Below are 15,861 nucleotides of genomic sequence, written 5' to 3' on the forward strand. Positions count from 1 at the left end.
GCAACACAGAAAGCAAGGGTTTCAAAAATAAACAATAGCTTACTTCTGCTGGCTTTTAATTTGTGTTAAAACAATGTCCACCACAAATAATTTCATAGGTAAAGAGTGTATGCAATTGCTTTATTGCTGGGCTTTCTTGATCCACAGCAATAAAAGTAACGTACAGCAAAATTCAGTTTTGCAGAGCCTGAGGCTAAGAAAAGACTAAACAAATGTTTTTGTTTGTTTATTTGTTTAAATTATTTTTTAACCATTCGTTTCCCCAAATAAACTTATGCTATACAAGCAAACCCAACACAAACTACTAGTGCGGTATATCTCAAAGGAAAAGATCCCTAACTCTTAAAAAGGTGTTACAGACCCTAGGAGCTAGCCTTGAATGTCTCTACTTTTTTTCACTTATAAAACTGAGTAAGCCTGACCAGACAACACTAGAATATAATGCCTATTTTAGTAGCATTTCATTTCAAAAGCACAGTGTACTTCTCACAGTGTAGGAGCAAAGACAGCCTGAGGAACTTGATTGAATAACCCCCAATAACTATTAATAATAACTGGATAACATCCAGATAACCTCTCCAGAGAGGTGTGCTGTCTTCCTGAGGCATGTGTTGGAGACGTTAAGATGACTCTACAACATCTGATAAAACTTAAACACCACTTCTTCCAAGCTCAAGATTAGTCCATCCCTAAGGTCAAAAAAAGCACGGAAAGGTGGCAGAAGGCCTGCGTGAATGAGCGAGGAACTGATGGAAAAACTGAAAAGAAAGAAGGCGGTCCATGAAATGTAGAAAAAGGGCCTGGGTCCAGACTTGTTCTACATCTTCATCAATGACTTGGTGGAAGAAAGAGAGTCCATGCTCAGCAAATTTGCTGATGATACAAAGCTGGGAGGAGCGGCTGACACACTGGAAGGCCATGCTGCCATTCAACAAGACCTAAACAGGAAGGAACCTGAGGAGATTTAACAGTAGCAAGCGTAGAGTCCTGCACCCAGGAAGGAATAACCACATACATCAGTACAGGTTGGGGAAAGAAGAGCTGGAGAGAAGCTCTGCAGAGAAGGACTTAAGTGTTCTGGTGTCTAACAGGTTGGCCATGAGCCAGCAGCACATCCTTGTGGCCAAAAAGGCCAATGGTATTGTGGGGTGCACTAAAAAGAACATGGCCAGCAGACTGACAGAGGTGATCCTCCCCCTATCCTCTGCCCTGGTGAGACCACATTGAGACTATTGTGTCCAGTTCTGGGATCCCCAGTTCAAAAAAAGACAGGGATCTCCTAGAAGGAGTCCAGCAGAGGGCCACAAAGGTGATAAAGGGCCTGGAGCATATGCTGCGTGAGGAAAGGCTGTGTCTGCTCAGCGTAGGGAAGACATGACTGAGGCAAATCTGATTAATGTTTATAAATATCTAATGGGAGGTGAGAGGCAAAATGATGAGGCCAGGCTCTTCTCAGTGGTGCACAGTGATAGGACAAAGAGTAATTGCCAAAAGATTGAACACAGGAAGTTCCACACAAACATGCATGAAAACACCTTTACGGTAAGGGAACAGGCACCCCAGAGGGGTTGAGGAGTTCCTTCCATGGAGATATTCAAGACCAGTCTGGACTCCTTCCTGTGAGACCTACTGTAGGGCACCTGTTTTAGCAGGGGGGTTGGAATCAATCTCTTGAGGTCCCTTTCAACCCCTGCAATTCTGTGATTTTAAATCAGTGACAAAACACAGACAAAACCAAGTCAGTCCCAAGGTTCATCAGAAGACTACGCTCCAGTTCTTAAAATAAAACACAATTCATCTGAGAGTCACAGAATGAGGGACTAATGAAGAATATTAAAATGAGAAACCAATTTTAGTCTTTTATAGCAGTGAAATTATTTTCTAATTTTTAGAGTGGTAACAAATACATTACATCACTCTCAAACAGAATACATTAGTATTAAATTTAGAATAAGCATATTTTACATACACTTTCATGCCCATGCATCGAATAGGATCCTCACAAAAGACAAAGCACAAAATAACAGCAGTTGCTTGATAAAATAAATTTCCCAAGGGCCATTTTAAAGAATGTGATCCCAATTTGGAATCTGACCATCTTTTTCAAACCCAGCTGACAGACTCCTATTTAACTTGCCTTGACTCATTATTCAGTAGCAGCACTTTGTTCTGTTGGCCATAACAGTCCCAAAAGCCACAATTAGTCTGCAAGTAATTACAGGGCGTTGGTATCACAGGGAATACTAGTAAGTTCCTAGAATACTGGATTCTTCAAGCTGAAGTCCCTACGTGTTTTGCCAGTGCATCCAAAAAGTCTTCCCTATCCTCTGCAAGGCTTTGGGAGATGCAGGGGTGAATGCAGTAGTTTTATCAGGAGGCAATCTTGGGAACCTTCTATACTCCCCAGTAGAAAAGCGGGAGAAGGTGGTTACATGCACCCCATTCTAGACTAAGTTTGAAACTTTTAAAGAAAACACCCTAGTAAAAGTGACCAACAGACTGAAGTAAGTAAATAGAAGCACTGTTTTACCTGGATAAACAGACATGGTTCTCACACTTTGCTTTCGGCAAATCACTGTTGCTCCAAATCAAACACCATTGGTTTCACAGCATAACGAGAAATAGGTTGGTTGAAATTTGTCAGCAAGCAGACATACCTGATCACATGTATTTGTGCAGTAGAAATCTCTCAAGTGTATCCACATCACTTGTTACAGTGGCCTAAATGCTGTAAACTCTGTTTACAAGGCTGTTGTAATTCGATCAGGTGTTTGCATATGTAGTGGTGAATACAAGTCTAATTCTCTAAATGCAGATTACAACTACATCCCTATCTTTAAGATGAAGCAATATTTATTTTCTTTGACTTATGAAAGTAAATAAATGAGGCTGAGGAAAAAAAAGGGGGGAAAAAAATGATACAATCATCTCTCATATTCTGTATAAATAACCTGAGTTGCTTTATCCCATATTTTGGAAATCTTTAATTGATTTTAACTAGTATAGAAACTTAAGAACTTAACAGAATTAGGACCTTTAGCATGGGTCATTTAGCTTGTCTTTACCAAAAGTCTGCTTTTATATCAATCACTTTGCTTCCAAGACATTGAATGCATGGCTGCTTGAAGGGTTCTTTCCACCATCTTAGCTATTGCATGTAGTTAAAATGAATCTCATTATACACTAATCATAGCACAGGCAAAGCTTTGACTGAAAAAGACTTATGTGTTTATTTTTAAAAAGAAAACATCATTTGGATCATAAGTGAATAAATTAAGAAAAACTCAAATCCTTTGCTTTCTATAGAAAGTAAGATACAGATGCATGCATTTGGGAACTGCATAGGAAACAGCTGAGAAATGAGAAACAGCATTTGCAAGGTGAACAGTTTTAAGGATTAACATTGTACATCTAGATTAAATCCCATTACACAATAAGCAACAACCACTGCATTAATGACAATATTTGTCACCTGCAGTTTGGTTCAGATCCCAGTTAAGCACAGACTAGAATACTGAAGAAGTCCTGTACTTCACAAAATTTACATTTCTTTCCTTCCTCCTCCCTATGCTCAAGTAAAGGATGCAAGTATTTTTTTTTTTTTTTTTTCCTATTTTACCAAATAAAGTGACCACCACTTCCTTATAAGCAGAATTCCAAAGCAACCCCTTTGAATGAGAATACAACAGTAGCAACTCTCAGGTACTAAAGTACATTTCATACTTTTTTGAATAAAGAATCACCTCATCCAGAATTTTTCTTTTCAGGATCAGTCTTCACAATGACCAAATCCTGAAAACAAACCAAACAAGTTGCGTAAAAACATCTAGAACAGTAGCTCTTAGATGTGTGAAAAGCTACTTCCAACTCACACAATGACAATTTCAAACATTTAAAGATGACAATTTGTCAGAATTATTAGCCATCTAGTTTCTCATCAAAACACAAAGGTGAACACAGCACTTTAAAATTTTACTTTTCAAAAAAATCAGTATTAATGCAGTATGTATAACAACCAATCCATTCAGATTAAAGACTAGAAAAATAAATATGAAAGGTATGAATACACTCTTTAAAAAGGTTGCCTCATGAGAACTTTGATTAGGTTGATTTTTTGGACGATTCACTACTCCTGCACAGCTAAGTTATGATAGAGAGTTCTTATTGTTCCTTTTTAGAAGGAATGAGTGCTAACTTGAACTTCTGATTTTTGCTAACGCAGAATCTGTGCCTTTTTATTACAATCTACATGTGAATCACTTCAAAAATTTTCAGTTTCATTTAACCTGACAGCTCAATAATTTATACGTTGATTGTTCTCACTTCGAATACTCGCAATTTAGCAACACCTTCATGTTCTTACTTACAGATTCTTACTTTAACAGGCTCGACACAAACATGTAAGTAAATTTTAGTGGAATCAGTTTTCAAGTCCAATTAAGTTTTTTGACAGTGATCTGACAACCTGCACAATCTATTACAAGGAACTTCTGTCAAGTGAATCACATAAGGAAAGTGTGTTTTAACAAAGAGATTTCCCAGGCTTACCTTAGCTTAAACACATTTTAAAATACAATGTGGTCTTGGAAGCTTTTCACATTTTTTCCAAGATCATTCTAGCTTGTGTAATAGTTACTTTCTCTAGTACGTTGGGATGGTCTGTTTTGATTTCAGAATATGCAACAAAATCTCTCTTGCAGGATCTGAATTTTTTCTCCTTTTCCGCCCCCCCCCCCCCCCCCCCCCCCCCCCCCCAGTCTCCTATTCTCAATCATCAGTCTCCATAGCTGAAAAGATTGCCCTCCTGTACATCCCAGTATTTCTCAACAAACAACACTGGTGCGTAGCTGAATGATGTAAGGCAAAGTGGAAATCTCTGGGGTTCTTCACTTATTGAAACACCCAACATAAGTCTTGGAGTAATCTATAGCCTGAGACTACTCCAAAAATGAAAAGCTGGTAACAGCGAGAAATAGGCAACCAGTGGTGGAGATGGTAGACTATGAATAAGGGTATAAATAAAACTGTATCCTTATTTCTCCTCTTCTGCAAACTGAGCAGGTTATAATACTATCTTACTCATCTCTAAACATTACACAGCTGTGGCCAGAGAATATAATTTATTGAAGGGGAAAGACAGCCTCTGATTTCATGCTTTCATTCTTTACATATCAAAACAGTTTCACCTGGAGCTAAGATGCTTTTTCAAATCATGTCTTGTTTTTTGTTGTTTTTGTTGTTGTTTGTTATCTCTTGTTGTATTCCTCACAGCCTTCAGAAAGAAGCTGTAGGATTCTAGAATTCTGAACAGAGAATAAACACAAGGAAGATAAAACGAAGGTACTTCAAGATGTATTAATTCTTACAGTTTGTTATTATTATTTCCATGCAATCTTGAAATTTTTAAAAACAAAAACAGAATTTGTGAAAGTCTTTAAATTTGAGAGAATTATTTAAGAGCATGCGCCTCATTGCTCACATGACTCACTTCTACAGAATACTTCAACTAATAAGGAAGCACAGTTCTCTGCCCATAAGAAATAAAACCATAGCGTAGCTCATTTTATTCTTTCGTTTCCCACTTCTATCTGAACACAGTTTTGAATTATCCTGAAAACTGTCTTTTCTCTTCCCTAGCAGAAGGTAGTAGATGGCAAGACCCTCTTCTGAGTATAGTGAAACAAATCAATTGTTGCAAATACTTGAATGGATCACACAAAGAATTCAAGGGTTCAAAAGCGCATATCATCCGTGTGAGAGAAATATTAACATGAAAGTAGAAATATAGAGTGCAGATTACTTCTAGAGGTTAAATATCAAGGGGAAAAATAAAAGCAGTTTCTAAGTTCTGAAGGAAAAAAACCTCAAGATTCTGATTTAGGTAACAGATTAGCATAATCTACAATAAATATATATATTTTTCACCATTGCAGTAGAGAGCATAAGTGGAAGACATCTACATTTCTACTAACGTTTATCATACCCATCCCAAAGTAATCTGAATTTAGGTGAAAATGTCTCTTCCTATCATTACAGGTGCAGGTATCAATTTTGCAATTTGACTCACGCTGAAAAATCTATGGATCTGTTATAGCTTCTTTATATAACAGAAACAGTAGTGTAGATGTATGATAGGCTTTTAAAGACATCCCATTAGTATTTCAGCCACTTTACTTTCCAACTTGGCTTTAAAAAAACCATCTAAGTAGTGTAAAGGAACTTGTGTTTCATGGTTTTTTTTTTTTTTTTTTTTTTTTTTTTTCCCCAGTTCTGACTAAAATTAGAAGTCTATACACACCAAAGAAAGAAGAAATTTGTCATTCGGGGAATTATTTTTGTGCATATATGCTCAGCAAAATTTAATTAACTAAAATCAAATATATCAACACAGATGTTTCTTCCATCACAAATCTCAAAATTAATCCACTAGCCCTTGCAAGAATATGAATATATGGTGTTTCTGTAATATCCAACAAGAGATTGAAAAACAGAAAGATCCTACACAGGAATGTTTCAACAGCAGAGTTCAAAACACAGCTAAAGAAATTTAAGCTGTATTTTGCTGCCTGAGTGTCTGTGATCATTTAAGCTGGTGAAATAACTAGGACAGAGTATTATCAAGTTAAGCAAATAAACAAGTTCAGTGAAGGGGTGATAACCACTAACAAGTGCAGCCCCTTCAGATTTCCCTACTTTCTTGTGATGGTTTTTAGCTCATAAATTCACTGCCCATCCAAATCATCAAGCCTAGCCTTGTCTCCATAACCTTGAGAACAAGCCTATATTTCTGTGTTGTAAACATCACCCTCTTCATAGGCCAGAGGTGTACAAAACATAATTTCTTCCAGGCAGCACTCAGATTGACCAGTCAGGTAAACTGAACACAACTTTACAATTCAATTCGTAATGGTAGAAATGAAATATTCATACATTATTTTTTACTTTAACTGGAAGAGAATTACTTGATTCTCTGGTAAAGCTTTTTCATTGTTTGTTCTGTTGTTTGCTTTGTCTTTTTTTCAGCTAGCCTTTATATCTTTTAAGCTGGATGATAAACTCTATATGAACGAGTCATTGAAAATAAAATCCAGAGCACTGTCAAAATTGATTCCTCAAGAACTCTTAAAGTGGTAGGCAGTTTGCTAACCTTTTCACTCCTTCATAAACTGTTGCAGCTCTTAGGGTCAAACCATTGCCAACATATTTCAGCAAGCTCTAGATTTAACCTAGCTCTTCATGCTGGGAGCCTATGGTACTTGTTTGCTTTTTAATTCCATTAGCGGAGTTTGTTTAAACTGGGATGCTGAAATACAATGTCATCCTCAGACAGCAATTAAATCCTTTGTAAAGAAATCCTTCTGGTTTATCTTCTCGTAAGCATCAAAGCAGTTAATACTTATCCAATTATCGGCTTTATACATTAATCCTCTATAGAGTTCTATATACCTGAGGTGAAGATTCCACCCTTAGCAACATTTTTGTCCACTGAGAATATATCCCCTCTGCCTGACAATTAGCTCTTAATTCTGCAAAGCTGAAGAAGCTTTCTGTTCCTGATAACTCCTGTTCTTACTCACTGAAATACTTTGCAAGTCTGCAAGCCGTTTTCCACTCAGGAATTTATTTTTTTTAATTATTTAGCATACGTAGAACTGCTTATGAATATTTCTCCTTTGCAATTACATAATTCCCTTTTAATAAATAATTTTGAAGATCACAATGAGAAATGTTTTCACATACTTAAATCTTGGATATTGAAAGGGACATTTCTGCACCACTCTGTTCTTTTCATTTCATAACTTTAGTAGATTGAGCTACCACAATCTTTTACATCTACTGTGCATTAAACTGTTTGTTCCTTCGATCTTTATCCATATTCTGCCTTATAACTAATTACCACAAAGTTGTTCCCCACCTTGATAGCCCCACTAAACCATCAGAAATAGGTGAAGTTATTTATTAGTCAGCATATGAAATACTGAACAGTCAAGGCAATAAACAGCTGTACCACAAAAACATATATGCAGAATTGGGTTGCTGATATCCCTTTTCCACAAGGACTGAGAATTACAGGCAATAAGTGACCTAACATTAATCCATTTGCCAAAAAAATAAAAAATAAAAAAATAGTAACAACAATGGGAAATTTTGTCAATTTAACCTATTCAACAAGAAGCTCAAAATCCCATATCCCCAAAGTTACCAGAGGCCATAACAGAAGTTTTCCTTTAAACAAATGCCTTCAGACAAATTTAGACAAGATACTTTAGACAAAACCTGTTATTTAGAAGATTAATATATTCAAAAGTGACTCAGATACACAGCAAGCATAAGTCAAACAAAAACTACTAAAAAAAAAATACTCAATGCAAGTCACAAAGTGGATCTCGATCAAAAGGCAGCTTGATTGCTAACACTAAGAGGTATAATATAATCATTAAAATCAGTTCATGTTCTGTTGATATAGCCTCATTATAGCTCGTGCAGCCTCCCAAGTTAAAGATGCGTCTCTGCAGGCTGCTTATAGACAACCTGGCGGATTCTGACACAAGTTCAGACTAGTTTTCGACAGCCACAATAGAAGTCAGTGCCAGAAAAAGTAAAAAAGAAAACAACTTCTATACTCAGCTAGAATTTCTATACCTTTACAGATATTTTAAGTCAGCACTTCACAGTCTACTTTCCCAATAGTTGTTTTAAAGACACTTATTTTGCTTAATTTTCCCAAGTCTAAAAACAAAATGCAAAGTAAGAAATAAACATCTTCAGATTGCATACATTAAGAAATAGCCAGCTTCAAAGATGAGCCAGAATCTATTTCTACCTCTGTAGAAGCATTAAGGTTACAGAAAGTTATAAGCCATTTATAAATGAAACATAGAACCATTAAACAATGAACAAATTAATGTAGCATAACTCCAAACCTAGCTATTAATTGTCAGAGCAGGAGGACTGCCTATTTAAACAAAGAAATAAATAAATCCTATTAGCATAGTAATAATTAAGGAATATTCTAAAAGCAATTTGATTGTGCAGTAAACTGAAAGCTATAAAAAAATTAGAACAAGAAGGAAATTACTTGTGAATAGCTCATCTAAAACTGTAATGCTTTGGGAAAATTCAAGCAGTACTTAGTTTGTTATTAATGTTCACATTTAGGTATTCAAATTAACTGTCACTGATATCTGTATGCATATGTTGTTGATAAGCAACACTGTACAGAAAAACTTCATTACCTCTGGACAAAGATCCAGTACCACTCACCAGCTCAGTAATGTAAGGTCATTCTAATTACCTTCTCCACACTTTATTCTCCCCTCTGTGGCCCTCGTAATCATGAGGACTCTTTGAAGTGCTGATACAGCATTATACTGATTTAGTTTGACACATAGTATACGTAATACTAATCATAGGAACTGCATATTAGGTATTTGCTGAGCCTAGCTTTAAAATTATTATGCTAGATACTCTGAACAAGGCAATTGCACGTTCATGTGAATACTATAAGCTATGAGTGAATACTATTCACTATAATACATGTGAATAATATAAGCAGCATTTCCTGTCATTAACTGCGGAGAAAGTTATGAATACACTCAAAAAAGAGTCCATATGCTGGACTGATGAGCTTCTAGTGACGGCAGGGAATTTACTCATGCCTTGCAGTGAAGGTGAGCACTGTACAGAAAAGCGCTCCAAGCTTTGCAGGCAAAGTCAATGCTTTGTACTTCCCTCCTAATGCTCTGCACCATGCAATGCTAAGTCAACTTTTTTTTTGTACCTCAACGTAATGGACTTATCTATCCAGATGACCCATTAAATACACTTCTGCACTAGAGGGTAAAGTGCACTCCACCAGATTAGAGCTACAAAAAAATATTCCCACCTTAGAAGAAGGGGAACAAAATCACAGTCTGATCTGCATTCACATCCTGATATGCTTGAGGGAAAGCACTGTCAAATCACCTAGGAAGATCAAAATCTCCACTTAACATTGTTGCTAATGGTTGAGAATTAGAAATGACAACTGTAGCATAATTCCTGTAACTGCCACTCTAAAACAAAGAGCTTCCAAGGGAAGCAGCAATTAAAATGCATTTTTTACTACAGCACTCAATTTTTAAAAACAATGGTGTGATATTCTCATGCAGTAAATATATCAAACGTCTGCCCTGCACAACGGCTTTTTACCCCCAAACACTGCCCAGAGTGAAGGTCTGGGAAGAGTCTGAGAACATAACAAACATCATCCTTCCCTCAGTGCTTTTCCAGAATCCAGACATTCTCATTTCAATTCTTTCCTGAGCTAGAAATGTTTCTTATGCATTTCTTACCTCTGAGTTCTTAAGGCAAAGTCTCTTTTATGCTAATCAGTACAGTAATGGAAGTAGAAATGGATGTTAATTTTACATTTTATAGTTAATATTGTGAATGCAATACAACTCACATCCCATTCAATTTTGCAGCCAGTAGTGGCTTTTATGGCACATACTGTAGCACTCTGCAAAACAATGCCTTTTGAAAGTTCCTACTCACTTTTCCAGTCTCCATTTCTGTCTGGAAGAGGATAATATTTTATGCTAAACCAGAATGAGTTCATTCATAATAGCAAGTCACTTTATATACAAAACTATGAACAGGAACATTCAAAGTATGGATTTATTTTTACATAACAAGTTTAAATACAAAGACAAGTCCTTTCTGTAGTATCTCTACTAAAACTCTACTCACTAATCCAAACTTTTCTAAATGGCTACAAAAAGTTCTGCAGTAGCTTAGTTCACCCTTTGTCAAGAATAAAAGCCAAATAAATGATGTTTCAACCTATTTGACAGGTTCCTCATAATGGAGCACCTAATTTTCCCCTAATTAGTAAAACGCTCCCATGCTAGAACTGCACAACTTTAGTCAAGACCAAGAGATGCAGTCTCTTGGCAGCACCTTAGAAACCTCAAGCCTGACTCCACACTCTGCTATGTGATCACAAGTACAGTTGTGATAACCAAAGCCCAAGACAATCCTATTACAGAGGACACTTTTACCTAATGAGGGGGTATCAAGACCAAGTCACGTGCAGAAAGCCAGTTGTGTGGATAATTAAACATGTATATTCATCAGAAATATCAAAGATAGCCTTTTACTTTACTCAAAATTGCTTATGCAGAGGACTACCTCACTTAGTGAACTGTTTTCAGTCAAATGAAAAGTGACAGGGACTTACTGAAGTATGAGATACAAGAACAATTTATCCAGACTCTAATTCACCCCCTGCCCACTTGAAAGAATTATAGCTTTTCCATATTTCCATAAGGAAATGGGAAAAAAAAAAGAAGCAAGTAATGACCTATGAGTTGACAGAGCTGAATCAGTCTTCAGTCATCATCTAGTCTAGAAGTATCTAAAGCTGTAAGCCTTTTAAGTTACTGATTACATGAAATGCATATTATCACTGAACTTTACAAACACATTATTGGCAAACAGGCAGATATTATTTCATTTTCTATAGCTATTATGTATACGTACACCCACTGCCACCTACACATTTTTAAGTGTTGGGCACAGTCAGCACTATTTGGTTTACCTTTATTAGAGTTAACTGAGGAAACTCAGAGAATCCACTAAAAATTTTATTCCCCATTAGAGTATGAACTCAATTATTTTCCCTAAGAGTGGTAACATTTTATTTTCAAACAAGGAAGTCTCTTCTCACAGGCTTTAACACTTGCTATCCCATTAAATTCTGGGTAGTAAATGAGCAACTTTTTCAAGGAAAAGATACAAGTGAGTAAAATAATCAAAGTATACATTAAAGTAGTTAAACAGAAGAGAATAAGACAGAAAAGATATTACTACAATTCTTATATTTAGGCCAACTGATCTTCTAAGAGTATCTTTTATACTTGCATTTTCTTTGATCTGCCAACGCCAGCTTTTTGTTTGTTCTTCCAGTTTAATGTGTTCAGTGCTAGCTGAAGAGCTTTTAGTTATGACCCTCATTTGTGAAAGTTACCCTTGAAAGCATGTCTCCCAGACTATCATAATCATTTTGATTCCATGCTAACAATGCTTCTTTTATGCAAAAAAAAGAAACTGAAAAACCCCAAACCCACACACATTGTGCTCCTGCCTCACAGCTCATCTGGTTGAATAGTATGACAGGCTCTTTTTCAGATACTACTGTATAAAAGTCTCATCTGTATGAATTAGATAACATTATTTCACTTACAGATGGAAAATAATTAGAGGAGATGCCTCCAAAATGACTTAATTTACCATAATTTAGAAAGTCTGTATTTAAATATGGTAACATTCCCTTTATGGGCATGAATTTTGGCACTCCTGGCCCACCAGTAACATGGGGTTTTTGGCTTGTGCAAGCACTATGAATAGAGAGTGACCAAGGAACACAAAGCACAATGGCCTTCAGTAGCAACAAGAAAGTCATGGGTTACCCAGCTTTCTGTGACAGAAAAGATTAAAATGAACAGGGTAGCACATTCATATCAACACCTTGATACTCATAAATGTTAGCTCTTCATACTCGAAACATGAATGTTTATGATTTCTTATAGGCAATCAAATCTGTAATGTTAAAAAGAGACCTAAATTCCACACAGATAATCTTTTCTCTTCACATTCAAGGTAAGCTAAAAAAGTGGAGAACTTTTACCGCGTTTTTACAGTGACTAGCGAGGGAAAAGAGTAGATCAGAATTAACCAGTAGGTGTGTAGACAAAAAAAAAAAAAAAAAGAAAAAAAAAAAGAGTAATAGCTACCATTGGAAAGACCAGAACAGCCGTGACTACAGAACCACGGCAGCTTAACACTGTTGGCAGCACCAAGCTGCTCTCACTGCCCCTCCTCAGGACGAGGAGAGAAAATGAAACGTAACGAACTCAAGTGGTAAGATAAGGGCAGGGAGATCACTCAACAATTACCAACACAGGAAAAACAGGCTGAGCATAAGGAAGATGAAGTTATTACCTACTGCTAACAGACTAGAGCTGAGAGAACTAAACGGGTAATTTTCCTCCCACCCGCCCTTTCCTACCTCCTCATCCAGCACGGTGCAGCCCCCCAGAAGCACACTGCTCCGCACGGGTCCTCACGGGCGGCAGTTCCCCCAACGGCCAGTTCCCTCGGGGTTGCACTCCCTCTGGGCGCCGTCGACTGCTGCACCGCGGGCTCCTCCGTGGCCGCACGTGGCGATCGGGGGACGGCCCGCTCCTCCGCTGACCGCAGGGATGCAGCTTCGCGCCCAGAGCACCTCCCGCCCTCCTCCTGCACTGCCCGCGTGCCCGCAGGGCCGCTTCTTTTCCTGCTGCAGTGGAACAGCGCTTTGCTCTCCCTTCGGTCTGCTCTCCCAGAGCACACGCGGCCTCACTCACGGCTCAGCTCTAGCAGCCGCGAGCCCTTGGAGCAGCACGAGCCGGCTCTGCTCGCAGAGGCCAACTTGCAGCCCCAAAACCCTGCCCTGAAAGGCCAATACAAGAACATGAAGGTATGGAGACAGAAAATAAAGAGTTCAGTTGATAAATTCTATAACACAATAATAGTGAATGGCATCTTTGGTGAAGGTTGATGTTCCCTGCACATTTTGCTTTTCCCTGTACAGGAGAAACAGTGAGTTTACCTATTCAAATATTTTAAGTTCTCCCCCCTCTCACAGGTGGGGTGAGGATCTATGAATGTTAAACGTTCTGTTCCCACCGATCAGCTCCTCCCCCCCCCCAATTCGGCCACTCATTTCTATTACCTATTTTAAAAACAAAAGCACTGCACTCTGCAAAAGAACTTTTCTTTCTACATAGCGCACAACGTCAACAGAAAGTAAAAGTTAACAGGTTGCAATGATTAGGAGAAAATCCATTTTCATTTACTTAAATATTTATACAGACCATTGCAGAAGATCTTGCCTGCTACCAAGTACAACAGGCCACTAGCAATGATTAAAACCAACAAAACCTAACCCCTACAAAAAATAACAAGGAAGCAGCCTTTTTTAAAATTATGGGGGTAGTGATAAGGTTATAGAGCTGTCCCCTAGAACACTTAATTGCATATCCGCCCATAGTTTTAGTGTTGAAAAATGAAGAATTCAAAGCAGAGTTGGTAAGCTGATTTAAGAATACTCACTAAAACACTGTATTCAAACATTTAGTCACAGTGTTTTCCCTTGACTTCCTGTAGTACTACTTGTGGAAGGGGAAGATTACAAAAACATTTTTGTAACTCAAGAGTAGATGTGAATTTAGGAAAAGAGACACAGAGACTTAAATTAAGAACAAATTACTAAGAACAGTTCTCACAGCACAGTTTTGTACTGGCACTGATTATTACAGACCCCTCTAAATACCACAGGGCATACACTCCTATGATCTTGCCCAGATGTTGCCCCAAGCTATAATGTCCTGAAGCTACGAACACCACATGCAGTCACACATCACCACTCAGAATGAGCCTGTCTGTCTCCCCTCGAACAATCTCTCCTCAATGGCTGCTGACAACTGAAGCCAAACTGGAACCCAATGAAAAGGATGTAAATCCTCTAGTAATCTCTAGGTGATAAACACTGCAGCTGGCATGTCTTTACTTTTATATCCTATCGTGCAACAGGTATGTGCTTAAAATACATTTAGAGAAGATACGAGTCTTCATTCGCATATTAATTTTGCACTTTGTTGTTTTGCAGGACAACTGTTGAAAGCCATTGAGAGAAAAAGAACCCAAGACAATGAAGACATCATTCAAATGACTGATAATAACACCATGTCCAATGCTATTTTCAATCTTTGACTGTAAAAAAATATAATAACCATGCAAAAATCTAAAAATAGCTTAGCATTTATCAGTTTAGTACCCTGTTTTAGCCTTACACAATACTGACACTTGTTTGGGTCGCAATATAATATTTTTCTTCTTTTCAGGCTTCCTGTTACTCACTAAAATATAGTAAAACTCCGGGTATATTAGTGCTTTCACTTCTAGTTGTAATAACTTAAGAATCATTTCATAAACACGATCACTGCATTCAATGAAAGCATAAAGAATTTTAACTAAACAAAACAGAAAGCTTTACTCAGCCTTACTAATTTGTTATCTTTCACAGAAGGAAAAAATCTGATTTAAAAACCATCAGATGCACTGAGAATGAACTATTTTATACCATTTCAGAATCAGCCATAGTTGGCAGCTGTATTGCACTTCTAGAATACATTTATGTTAAACAGCACCAAGACTTCTATTACAAAAATGAACATAAAGAAATGGTTGACAAAAAAAAAACAAAAAAAACTTACTGTTACTTCGTTGCTATAGAATCTGTGCTCTCAATGAAAGCTTGAAGTTAGTGTTCGAAGTTATTGCCTGTTAAGAAGTCAAAACAACATGAATATGTTAATATAATATAGAATAAGCTTTGAACTGCAACAGCTAATAAGGATCTTTTCATACCATAAATAAGAAATATACCCACAATAATGTCTAAGATTTGTTGAGTTTTGTTTTTTTTTTTTTCTCCATGAATTAAAAATCACAAATGCAGGGCAAGAAGAAATTATGTCTTACTAGAGACACTGTCACAGAATGAGCTAAGAAATGCCACCTTGGGATCACAGAAAATAAAAAAAAAAATGGGGATGCACACCAATAAAAACCTAACAAAATGAAAAACAAGCCCTAACTCACTTTGGTACTTTAGCAATAGACACAAATTATAATAATAAAGACACACTCTCTCATTACTTGCAATACTAATAAATTAAAGAAACATATGGAAAACCAAAATAAAGAACATTTCATATTGTGTCCTTATCTTACAGGAAATCCTACTTGTATTTCCCTTTCCTTACAGAGAAATAC

At 37.1% G+C, this 15,861-nt stretch overlaps 1 protein-coding gene across 5 annotated transcripts in view; it reads right to left on the reverse strand.

Moving 5' to 3' along the window:
- Window positions 1–15,861, reverse strand: part of TENM3 (teneurin transmembrane protein 3) — a 1,287,844-nt gene that overhangs the window by 941,592 nt on the left and 330,391 nt on the right. For all 5 annotated transcript variants that reach the window (XM_046940097.1, XM_046940098.1, XM_046940100.1 and 2 more), the window contains exon 4: window positions 15,300–15,366. The gene's annotated coding sequence lies outside the window, so the exon portion shown is untranslated. The remainder of the gene's footprint in view (window positions 1–15,299; window positions 15,367–15,861) is intronic.

The sequence above is a fragment of the Gallus gallus genome, chromosome 4 (assembly GCF_016699485.2).
Source record: "Gallus gallus isolate bGalGal1 chromosome 4, bGalGal1.mat.broiler.GRCg7b, whole genome shotgun sequence".
In the NCBI taxonomy this organism is placed as follows: Eukaryota; Metazoa; Chordata; class Aves; order Galliformes; family Phasianidae; genus Gallus; species Gallus gallus.